The sequence below is a fragment of the Theropithecus gelada genome, chromosome 9 (genome assembly GCF_003255815.1).
Source record: "Theropithecus gelada isolate Dixy chromosome 9, Tgel_1.0, whole genome shotgun sequence".
Lineage (NCBI taxonomy): Eukaryota > Metazoa > Chordata > Mammalia > Primates > Cercopithecidae > Theropithecus > Theropithecus gelada.
In genome coordinates this window covers 79,421,355-79,434,364 of record NC_037677.1, presented here as the reverse complement: position 1 = coordinate 79,434,364, position 13,010 = coordinate 79,421,355, and the positions used below count along the sequence as shown (strand labels likewise).

Below are 13,010 nucleotides of genomic sequence, written 5' to 3'. Positions count from 1 at the left end.
ATTTCATTCTCCATGCTTAGATCACAGACTCTCTCTCTGTCTTTCTATATTATCTATCTAGCTAGCTAGCTATCATCTAGGTATCTGTATCTATATATCAACCTTCCTATTATCGGTATGTATGCCTGTCTCAGTCTCCCTTTCTATCTCTCTCTCTCAGACTTTCTATCTTTATATCCCTTTCCCTATCTCTTAACTTTTTTGTTTGTTTGTCTGTTTCATTTTGTTTATTATTTGTCTTTCTGGCAATCTATTTCTGTCTTTCTTGACCCTGTGTTTTCCCTGCCTGTCACTCTGCTTCTACCTTTCTCTCTCTCTGACCCTATCTCCACTTCTCTGTCTTTCTGTTCTTTTCTAACTGTATATCTCAGTTTCTCTTTCTGTTCCCTTTCTCTTTTTCTTATCTTTGACTGTCTCTAACTTTCATTATATTTTCCCTTGTGAGTCTCTCTCGTTTTCTTTGTGTGACTATCCCTGTATCTCTCTTTGAGTTTGTATCTCTGTGAATATCTCTCTGCGACTTATCTGTGTCTGCCTCTGTCTCTGAGACAGAGATGTAAGGTTCTAAAGTAGTAAAATACTCTCTTCCAGTTTTAGTGATCCTTCTCTGGATTCCAGTGGCGTGCTGCAAAGTTGAAGAAATAAGTCCCTTAAATGATAAAGCAAAAAGAAAAGTCACTGTCCTTGGATAAACAATTTGCATTTCCATAAGGATTCAGTGATGCAGAATCAGAAAAGGCTTATTCTGACACCTCCATGAAAACAACAGGGAGAGCATTCATTAGCTGGGCTTCCTTTTGAATGATGCACTTCATCGCACACACCGCTGTCCTCCCCCGGTCAGGAAACAGTGCTTAATTCTATTGGAAACTCGCCCTTTCACTAGGCATGAGAATGAATGACTTTTCAAAGTAATGAGAACTACACAATTGCCATGGCCTGAGAATGCTTACACTCTAAAAGCCATACAGAAAGTTACACCTCCTATCAATTTCTTATCCATCAAGAAGCACAATAAACAAGCTTTGAACTTTTCCATTTACCAACTTGAAGGAAAGAAATGCTTCATTTTCTTTAGTTTCTTGAAATAATGACTGCTTTTGCCTCTTACATTTATAGCTTCAATAGCCATGATCTGATATTTAACGGTGAGTGCAACCTTTAAACAACTTATGATGTAAAATAATTTGTCCATTACAGTGCTCAGAAACTTTTACTCTTTAGGTGGCAATTATTTTGTTGCTGTTATTGTTGATACACACGCGCACACACACACACACACACACGATCATCTTAGGAAGTAATTGGTACAAGATTAAAACAATTATTTGTATCTTAAATTATTTAGCAATTTACAGTTTTGTTATTCATTTTCCTGGCTTCATTTACAAGTTGTATATTTTAAATGTGGACACTGAGGAACAAATGTTTAGGGGTTATGCTGAGGACCTCAAGGAAAATAATTGTTGTCCTTGGGCCAGAATATGATGTTTCTATGCTCCTTATATTAATAAATAGCACACACATGTGATGTGGGGGGGGTGGGGCAGGGTGTATGTGTCCATCTTACTCAATGTGACTGACTTTTAGGCTGAGACTAAGTCACATTTGTCTGCATATTCTTCCAAGTCTCTCACTTCAGTTTATACATCACAGTTGGAAATTGTACTTTAAGGTCAAGCTAGTCACTCTCACATTCAAAATTACCTCCCACTCTGCCCCTGCCATCCATACATGTAACAAATTAACATGTGTATTTGGAATCTCTGGGTGTATTCTCAGTTCTTGTCACCATTTCAACCTAAGTGCTTCCAGTATTCAATTTAAATAAATGTTACAGTTTCTGAGTGATTTACACCTCTGGAATTTATATAGCGACTCTATCAAGAGAAAATAATCTGGTCATAAATTATTCACATTAGCTTTTATTTTTTCCCCTCACTCGAAATTGACTATGAGCACTAATGAGTTGCCATACTTCCTTCCAATACCCTTAGATGCAACTTGGTGATATTTGAGTCTGAAACTAATAAATGACACCCCCCAGGTCACTGTTAGTTTTGAATCCACATTCTGTCATACTATAGTGTTAACAACAACAACAACAACATCTCATTACAAAAGAAAACGTATCAAACCTCAAACAAAGTTTTAGTTGAGAGTAACAAAAATAGTTTTTGGATGCCATCCCTGACAAGTAAAACATTCTTTTCAATTTTATAATTGTATAGTCTTACTTTGTATGTGAAAACCACAGATACATAGAATGACAAAATGGTTCTAGTTCACAAGTGATCCCGATACTAAGAACTCTTTTAAAAAATGGAAAAATACAAACAAAATGACTATGACCAAAACCCACTCTTAAAATAGAGTCCAAAGTAAAATTAAACTTTTAGATAATAAACATGATCAATTTATGAAGTGGTGTGGTATCTTTGTTTAGATTATTATTTCTGCTAACTTTTCCAAGGGTTGAGATCCTCAGTGAAACTTAAAACCATGTATTTCTCCCATCGTTAGGGATACAATAAAATGTAAATATATAAGGGAGGCTTCTGTGTTAGGAAAAAGTTGATACAACAGCTGGTTTATGAAAACCTATTGTTTTACACCATTTAAGCAGGAAAAAAAATCCTATAGTCTGAAATTGTATCTGCACATTTACAGAAAGGGGGAGTACACTCACCTACCCAATAAAGTGGTCACATTTAGGGAATTACTTTGTAATTTTTGGTTTTATATTTTACTATTATTGAGAAGGCTCATAATTTGTCTAGGGAGTAAAAGTTCTCGTGATAAAGTGATAATCCAAAGGAATCATTAATTCCTCAACATGTATTTGCTTGACATACATTTTGTGATCAAATAATAATAGTGATTTCCTTCGATAAAAAATAATAATTACCTTTTGCCTTTAATTTCAAACATAAGCTCTGAAACAAATACTGCAGAATTTTTGCAAGTGGCATAAAAAACAATTTATGTCTGCTTATCTGCTGTTAAAGTTGTATGATAAAAAGATACAACACATACTATGCAAAATTTAAACGTGAACAAATTAAGAGCAAAGTTGTAATGGACATACATCTTTCACTGAGGTTTTTTTTAAAGTATAGTTATTAGTGTTTTTTAAAAACTAATTTATAGTTCAGATACTTATCAAATATTATCAGTGGATATACTATATTTTAAAAAATTTCCTAGAGAATGAAGTGTTTAAATATTTTTTGTGAATAATATTCAAAACTTCATGCCATAATTTTCCAGAGAAGTTGCTGACACTTGGGTAGCACAAACTAACTCTGACCTGTTCAGGTCCCTTAATGATTATATTTAAGGGTAATCTGGGGGGCAAAGTTGTAGGGATTCAAGTTTCCTGCTCAGCACATAATTGCAACAGCTGAGGGGTTAGGAGGTCACCACTCAGTGGAATTGGGCACCCATTAAATAGCACTTTTATTTCATAGGAGAATGAGTCCACAGTCAAGGGGATCAAGTTGCTGAAACTTGAAGACACACATGTGCAGATACATTCACTCTCTCACACTTAGCCACAACTTAAGCAAACTAAAGAAACTAATAGTAAAGCCAATTTTCTGTGAAAAAAAACAGTTCACATGAGCAGATACAAAAAAGCCTCATACTTGCTGGGCAAACCACAGCAAGCATTTTATGCTCAAAATATGCTTCTTTTAGAGATTATTTGTTTCTCTAACATTAAGCAACATAATAACTTAAGTATCTGGTTACTAGATTTGACAATTGGCTCTTTTGTGAAAGCAAATGAGTGTGACTTGGAGTTAACCTTACAGGAGGCCATGGTATTATACTCTAGTTAACAATGGCTTTCTGCATACGTGCTACAAGTCCATCAAATCGATGGCCGTCTGTGAGTACTAGAGACACGGAGTACCAACAGACTGAACGTGAAACTTGTTATTCAGGGCCCACCTTCTCTACAGCTACCAAAGTATATTTTTTAAAGTAAAGGCCACATGACAAAGTGAGAAAGGTGTTAATACTATCTAGCATTAATTCTGTATTAGAAGGATAAAGTCGACCTAGGTTCAAATTCTAAATGGTTAATGCTCCCAGATACTTACAAAAGAGGTAGATATTCTAGTAAACTAAAACGTCTGTGGTAAAAATATCAGTATACTCACAAAAAATATAAAAAATACTGTTCATTGTGATGCAGAATTAGCTACTTTAACTCAACTACCAACTATAACCTCCAGCAACAACCACTCATAAAACAAATCATCAATATTTGCACTCACACAAAATGTCAATTCTGACGCCATTTTTCTATATTTTGTCAGGTTGAAGGAAGTAGAAAAAGTGGTTGAGGACTAAAAATTCTTTCAAATAACAAACCAGAGTTATAATTCAAAAGCTTCTGTCTTTGTAAAGATTACATTGTCATCTAAACAAAATTACAATACCAGACAGTAATCAGGAAGAATAAAAGGACATGCAGTTGTGTTCACTCTTCCAGCAAATAATTACTTACACATCATTACTACTCTATTCTTTCAACAAGCATGACAGAAAGTAGCATCGTGACAGAGATCATTGTACTGAAAGAATATCTTAACTTTCTCTGTGGTTCACTGCTGCCTTAAATTTGAAAAAAAATAAGAGAAGGGCCGGGGAAGAACTTACTTGCGGTTTAAAGTTTCATCTTTAGTCCACGTAAGATTATGCAGCAAGTTTTCTTGCCAAGGCTGCCTCTTGCACATCCCTTTAAAAAGAACCAATGCTCATAATCTAATTCCAAGACGATTCATTCACATGTTCCACCTCTTGTTTCTGTGAGGCATTGATATCCACTCTCATATCATCAAGAAAATGTTACTAGACATTTTTTAAAAAAAGCGAAACACTTCAACATGTTAACTCAGAAAGCATACCATCATTCTCCACGTTCTGAGATGTATGCCACCTGCCTTAGTTATCACAAGCAACTAACTCTAAGCTGCTCGCAGGAATCTGTCTGCCCTCTATCTGTCGCTATTAGCTCAGCACGTTGATTTCACTGGCACTGAAGCAACAGCAATTAGCTATCTTGCTTCTCGCAGCACATACAGGAGACAGCTGAGTGCGCTAAACCACACACTGACTGGTGAGCTCTTTGCACCAATTAGTAGCAGGTGCTACAGCCCAAAAGACAAATTGATGTCCACTGATCATCGGTACTGGCTGCTTTATTGTACTGTGTTCGTCAGCCTGTCTGATTCTCTGTTCTGTTTTGTGTAGTTGTTTTTACTGTTTGTTACTTCTTTGGTGCTAAGAAGTTTAGCAGCTTACATTCAATAACAATATCGTTGACAAGACAAAATAATCTGTTAAGCTTCTTTCTCTCTCCCTCTCTCTCTCTCTCTCATTAAATCTACCCTCATATCAAGCCCTCCACATCTTTGGGACATAAAAACAAAACAAAACAAAAATTTCACAACTTCACACATTCTATAGGAGTCAAAAATAGTCTTTAGATTTTTACAGACACATGTGGCTAGTACTATATAAGGGTATCATGAAGAAATATACTATAAAAAACTTATAGCATATTTCTTAAACACTGTAATATATGAAATCTCCAAAACAAAGTTTTACAGATGGACTGGTAAACTAGTAAAATACAATTATGTCATATAAATCAGAGAAACGTTTCTTAAGGAATCTATCTTGCATAGTATTTATTTCAATTCCATATTAAATTTCACCCATGTATTCACCTGAGCATATTAGAAGGAAGGATCTAGAAATGAGCATTTAAGAAGATATTTTAGTAGTGATTGTGACAGAGCAAATAGACTGAAGCTGGTTGAAAATAACAGGTGAAGAGTATCACAGACAAAAAATCCCCCAGAACACGTTTTCTTAATGAACCATGTGGATTATTTACTAGGATGCTACATTAACTCTATTTAAGAAGAAAAATCACACCATCCCTACAGATACGTTCCAATATTTATACACAGACATTTGCAGAAAATAACATCTCATTTAAAACAAACTGGACTTATCTTGCAGGCTCAGTTTTCCAGAGGGAGGGAAAAATCTTTAAGAAATAAATCAGATAATTGTAGATGAATACCTCGATCCTCAAGTTGAACCTATTTGTTTTTATTTTATGTAACACTGAAACAAACTAAATTACTTGCTTCCTTAAAACCACAGATCAGTGGGAGTCAATGAGGACTTGTAATAAGTGAATACATACAGTTGTTATAATTGATATTTTTAGATTTTAAAATTGATGTGTTAATAAAGATAACTTTATTGATACATGTTTAAACAATGTGCATATTTTGCATGAGAAGATATTTTTTGGTCATTTCATTAAATGTTTCACGTGTGGAACAATCCATATATTGATATTTGTTAAACAGAACAGCTGGTATTACAAGATTGTTTCAGTAACCATAAGAATTATTAAGTGTAGTTATTTTTACTAATGACTATTCAGCCTCATTCCTGGTAATGTTCAATTATAACTCTGATGACACATCAGAAATACAGCTAGAAAACAGAAAATATTATCCCTTCCTCATCATCTCTGAGCAATTATTATTAACTGAACACTTGTCAATGACAACAGCTGATTTTCGTTTTTCAAAACTAAATTATAATATCTAGTTTTCAGAAAAACGCATTTAATGAAATGTGAAAAATGCAATATTTACTGCAAGATGAATAAAGGTTAAGTTTTAACCAGTTTGAAAACACAGTAAGCAAAATGGAGTCACTGAAATATTTACTACTAGAGATGATAATTTCTTTGAAAAAAAAAATACTGTGTAATATTCTCGCCCCTCTCCTGCATTGTAAAGTCCACTTGAATCCTACTCTAAATATGACATTTAACTGCCTTTTTTCTCTTAAAATATATCATGAACATTCACTTCTATAAACACATATAGGTTTAAATTATCATTGATGTTTCATTGTATGTATATGTGTATATTTTCTTTAACAAAATACCTATTTTTTGGCAGATAGTTTCTAATTTTAATATATTTGTAAAATCCTGGTTTAAGATGCTTAACTTTCTGAACTTCCATTTTACCACCTTTAATCAAGGTCCTGGGTTAAGGTGCCTGGGGAGGAGTGGGCTGAAGCTCCCTGTGGTTAGCTTGTGAACCTTTGTGCTCTGGCTTAGGGGTGTGTCTCAGGAAGGAGCACCTTTTTTTTCTTTCCACAAAGGCAACACCATGCCGTCTACTATTGATTTGTCTAAAGACGCTTTCTCTAAAATTCACAGAGGTGCATGTGACTAGACACACTGCTTATACAGAGTGGTCAGTTACATGACAGAGGAAATGTAAACTGCCTACCACAAAGTCTGATACACAAGAGTTGCTCTTTAAATCATAACTGTCAATCATAGATACATGAAATTAGGTTTAGTTTACTTTAAGGTGGAAAGAGTTGTATTAGGTGCTTTAGAAAGATTTTGAACATTGAAAACATAAACATTTAAAACACTTAAACATTGATGATTAGAATTTAATTTAAAAAAATTTAAAAGTCATATAATACAGTTTAAAAAGGAATCATTAAATCTGTCAACAATAGAAAAATGGATATATACCTTTCATTACATAACGTTAAGGATAGTTATCTAGCTCTTTAAGTACTAATTATGAAATATATTAAAAAGTGGCAATAAATAATCTGTCAAATTTTTAAAGTTGAAGACAAATAGTATACATTTCCTGTTAATAACTGCATTCAAATATGTTCATATTCTTAAATACTGACAATGAAATGATGAATATAAATTGGTGATTATTGCAGAGACCATACTGAATCTTTCCCTTATGTCTGTTTTCATGGATGTTTATTTCTTAAATTCCTTTTTAGCACCATCTTCTTGTCATTCGCCTGCCTTTCCAAAACTAAAAAAAAGACTGAATATGTTTAACAGATATTTGTTTGTTCATGTTGGTGCACAAATATATATTCTATGTGTTATTCTAAATCTTCATCTAATTGTATTAGAATTTTGTATTTTTCATTAAAAAATGTATTTTTTACATTCCACAAAGCAATGATATAGAAACACATAATGCTCTACTATATGCCAAAAATTAGCTGCATCCTACACACAGCTGTGAAGATTACCATAAACATTTGTGTTCATGCCAGTTCATCTGTGCATTGGTATTTAATGAACAATAAAAAGCAAATATCTAGTCAAAGATACAAAGTTTCTTTTTCTGTGTTTAATTTTTTTGGAATTTTGACTTGTTTTAACAGCATATATATACACACACACACACACACACATATATATATATATATATATATATATGTATATATATATTCAGGGTTTGCTAGAGTGCAAAGCTAATTCTCTCACCAGCAAGAGAATTAAAATATTGTTTATGCCATTGTCTTACTCTGGCAAATTTATATATTAACTAAATGTAATATTTCTTATAGGTATTTGACTCCAGTGTTTTGGTAGGGAACATTTCAAAGTATCAGGTTAAATACAGCAAACCAATACTAACTCATATATTATTCTCAAATATATGTCTTTGAGAAAGGAAGACATAAGAGGATTTTGTCTATCCTTCCAGGATGAGGGCCGAGTCCTTGAGTCAATAGGAACTGCAAAGTAAAAGAGGTAGAGAAGGCATTTTTTAAAACCCAGATTAAAGCTTTACTGAAGGAAAGCTTCTGCAGTATTATCAAAATAGCCTTGCTCATTACAAGCAGTGTCTCACCAAGTTGCCTGGGATCAAGTCATTCTAGAGCACTTATTGTCAGCAGTCATTTAGAGTTGAGATTCAAAGCTGTTGGGTATAATCACAATAAGTCCTCAACCAGGGACTTGGCAACTGGAGAGTCATCTGTATTTACACCAATAAGTCTTTGTCATGATTTCATGTTGCATAGCTTTATTTTTTATTCTGATACCCTTTTATTGTCAGAATTCAAGGTAGACATAGTTAATTTAGTTTCTTGCCAGCAATATCTACTTTCACTTTTTCTTTTTAACCCTAGTACTTACCTGTTTTATAGTGACAATTCGAGGGATAAGGAACAGTATAATCTTTATTTAATACTTGTCTCTGCTGAGTTTCCAACAGGCAGGCTATTATTTGAGAAAAGCAATTTGGGATATAATACAGTAGCTTAAGGGCAATGCTCCAAGAAATAACTAATTTCATAAAATTATAGTTGTATAATAAACATACAATGTGATTTAGTAAAATATGTAAAGATGTTGAACTGTTCACATCATTTTTTAAAATATAATTCTTAAAGAGTATTAAATTTAGAGCAAGAAACTTATTTATATGCATTTCTGTTGGACTTTCAAATAGGGACTATTTCTATGCTTGAGTGAGATTATATTATGAAGTCAAATTATTTGAGTATTTCATATAATCTAAAATTATTTGAAACCTGGAAAATAAAACTAAAGAGAAGTACAGATAGTATTTGTAAAATACTTTTTTAATTTAACATATTTACTGTTTAAAACTATTTTATACTTGGGGATATTCCTGGCATTTTCCAAAGGAGAAAAATTTAGACTTTACAAAATAGAAAAAAAAAAAAACAAACTACATACACTACCTCTTCACAATTCCAGTTCTTATATGCCGTATGTATTAGTATTGTATTGTTGTATAACAAATTATCCCAATTTTAGTAGCTTGAAGCAACACACATTTATTATCTCAAACAGTGTGAGTCAGAGGTCCAGGTCAGGGTCTTACAGGCTCTAATCAAGGTATTGGCTGGTCTGAGTTCTCTTCTCGAGGCTCAGCTGGGGAAGAATTCAGGTTGTTTGGGAAAAAAGTCATTTGGTTATGACTACATGACTGAAGGCTGTGGCTTGTATTTTTTTTTTTTTTCCTGAGATGGAGTCTTGCTGTGTCACCCAGGCTCCTGTGCAGTGGCGCGATCTCTGCTCATTCACTGCAACCTTTTCCTCCCGGGTTGGAGCAATTCTCCTGCCTCAGCCTGAGTAGCTAGGATTACAGGCGCCCGCCACCACACCTGACTTTTTTTTTTTTTTTTTTTTTTTTAGTAGAGATGGGGTTTCACCATGTTGGCCAGGATGGTCTCCAACTCCTCACCTCGTGATCCGCCCGCCTCGGACTCTCAAAATTCTGGGATTACAGGCGTGAGCCGCGGCGCCCGGACCGAGGCACCACGCCAGGCTTAACGACTCTCGGCTGAAACTTGCTAAAGGCATTAGCGACTCCCCTTAGTTCCTTCTGCCACATGACCTCTTCAAAAGCAGTTTACAACATGATTGTTTGCTTTTTCAAGGCCCACCAGGAGAAGCTATGTATACTAGCAAGATAAAACCTTACATCTGTATTGCAACGTAATCACAGGATTGATACTCTATCACCTTCGCCTTAGTCTATTGGTTATAAGCAAGTTATGATTTCCTCCCGCACTCAAAGGGAGAGGGTTATACAAGACATAATGCTACTGGCCCAGATAATGGGACCATCGTAGAATACTGTCTGCTATGCTGAATTAATTCCTAAAGTATTTAGCATATTCAGTTAGACAGCAAATTATATCTAAATGTGTACAAATAGTAATTTGGTAAAGTTGTTAAAGATTCTGAACAAACATACTTTCAACAGGTTTAAAAATATAGAACATTTTATATGTAAAATTATACATAATTGTATCAGAGAAAAAATAATATAAGTCGCATCAAATTACAAGCACTTTGATCACTTAGTTGACATATTTGAAACTAGAGCAGTTGAGAAAAATATTTCCAAAAGTAAACCAAAATAAATGTTAAAATAATCTCAGTATAACCTTAAGCTACATGCAACAGAGGTACACCACATATTGTAGGATAGTGGCTACTATAAATTGTACTTTTTATATAACTTGCTAGGAACTTGGAAACTTTTTTTTTTTCTCTTTAGTGAGTAAAAGAAAATGTCAAGCCAGACTTATGTTGTCTGTCTTTAATAGAAAATTCCAGAGAAGATTACCAAGTTAGCCTCTTAGATTTATTGAGTCTAAAACTATTACTACAACGTTTACTTATTTATATATATTTAGGAATATATAATATATTGATAATATTTATATATAAATATGGATAAAGTATGCATATACTTATATATTAGTGTAAAAATTCACATGTAACAAACACAAAGCTATTTAATAGGTAATGATTGGATTATTTGGGTCATGTAAAGTTTTCATTATTAGGCTTTGAATTATAGAACGAGTATAGATTTAAAATTAACTTCATCACTTTTCTACATTGACAGCTTATGGAAAAATTATCAGCATAATATTTTGCTGACCTTAAAATGGCCTCAGTCATTCCTAATTACAACATTAAAATTTTAAAATGTGTATAAATTTTATAGTTCTTTGGCGTTCCCAGTTTCAACAAATATTAGCCAAGTACTTTCTATACCAGACACAACCTTAGATGCATTTATCTAAATATTATCTTTAGATAAAATGAGACAAATCACCTATGTTTGCTGCAACCGAGACTGATATTATATCAATTTTTATATTTATACTGGTTTCTCTTTAACTCAGTAATCACTCTTTTAGACCACTTCAAGGAACAAATTTTGAAGCAAATTTTTAAAAATAATTTATTCTGTCATCCTTTGTCTTTTTCATTCTCCTCCAAAAGCAGTCTTAGACAAGGGTGTTGAGGGAAAACTGGCATTAATGCAAAAACAGAGCGCACATGTGTCAGGCATTCCCAAACCAATCCCCCAAAGAGAGGGAATACAGAGTCGGAATTACTGCTGAGCCCAGCAAGCTGCTGCTTTGCATGGCAGAGCAGATTGAAAACAGCTAAGAGGTGTTGAGTAGATGCAGTCATTTTATTCACTTGCACTCTATCAAGTAAGTCAATAACCCAGGCAGTCTCATCTTTTAGCTCCTATTGCCACCTTTTAGAGTCACCACCAAAACCTGGATCCTAAAGAATAATGGACAGCTGATTTATTTCTTGGCAATTATTCAGCTAGTTCCAAAATGTATAAAGTTTTCTTCCTTCAAATCCATGTTCTGCTGGAATGAAGGAATTTGTAACAGCTTTATAGCTTCATTTAAAGGAGTTTCACAATTTCCATAGCAACAGATAACCATGTCATATATTTTGGAACAAGGTCAAGTTCTACTCCAGACTCAAAATGATATGACAGGATAATTCTGCAGTTAATGGAAACAGGTAGAAATATAGAATCAGGGATACCTTCCAAAGACACATTATATCTTTAACAAAACTCAAGTTCATTTTTAGGCTGATTTAGCTCTAGAGAGAATTTAAGTGACTGAGAAAAGAAGGAAAAAAAAAAAGATTGTATTAAGAAGCTACCCTAATGCTGACAACCTGAGGAACAGTATTTTTCGTCCTGATCTTGACAATAAAATCTGACCTGGGTGGCCATAGTAAGAGAGGATAAATTACAATGAGGGATATACTGTTTGCAAATTTTTAAGGTCTGAATATTATTTGTAAATTACTTAACGATAGGGTATCTTTCTCTATCATGTTAGGAAAGCTGTTAGATTCTAAAATTGCCATTGATTTGTACAATCTTAATCCAGTATCAACATTCTCTGTCAGTAATATCTTTTTAGATTTTGGGTTTACTTAAATTTATAGGTTAAAAAAAGGAAATATAAAACTCAATCTATTAAGATCACTCCCACACAATTCTGACAGTATCAATGAAACTTAGTTCTGGGGAATTTCAAAAAAGACATTCTGGCAAAAAAAGAAACTCTGTAAATGCTGCAATCCTTAGCATTTTTATGTTAAATGCCAACATAGTAAGAAATTACAAGTTTGGCAAATTTATTTCAACAAAATTATAATGAGAATCCAGTTTCCTGTATAGAGGAACGCTTATTACACACTATGTATACATTGTATTATTATCTCATTTTCAGAAACCTCATCTTGTCTCAATCCATGGAAACACTATCTGAAATGCTGCTTGTTTATTTATTCAATATTGAATGCC

General features: G+C 33.6%; 1 protein-coding gene across 16 annotated transcripts in view; it reads right to left on the bottom strand.

The window, feature by feature from the left end:
• PCDH15 (protocadherin related 15) overlaps positions 1-13,010 on the bottom strand; it is a 1,828,063-nt gene that overhangs the window by 983,134 nt on the left and 831,919 nt on the right. For 15 of the 16 annotated variants that reach the window (XM_025396103.1, XM_025396104.1, XM_025396102.1 and 12 more), the window contains exon 1: positions 4,669-5,035. The exons of the other annotated variant lie outside the window; for it this stretch is intronic. The gene's annotated coding sequence lies outside the window, so the exon portion shown is untranslated. Of the gene's footprint in view, positions 1-4,668; positions 5,036-13,010 lie in introns of those variants that run through there. 16 annotated transcript variants of the gene reach the window in all.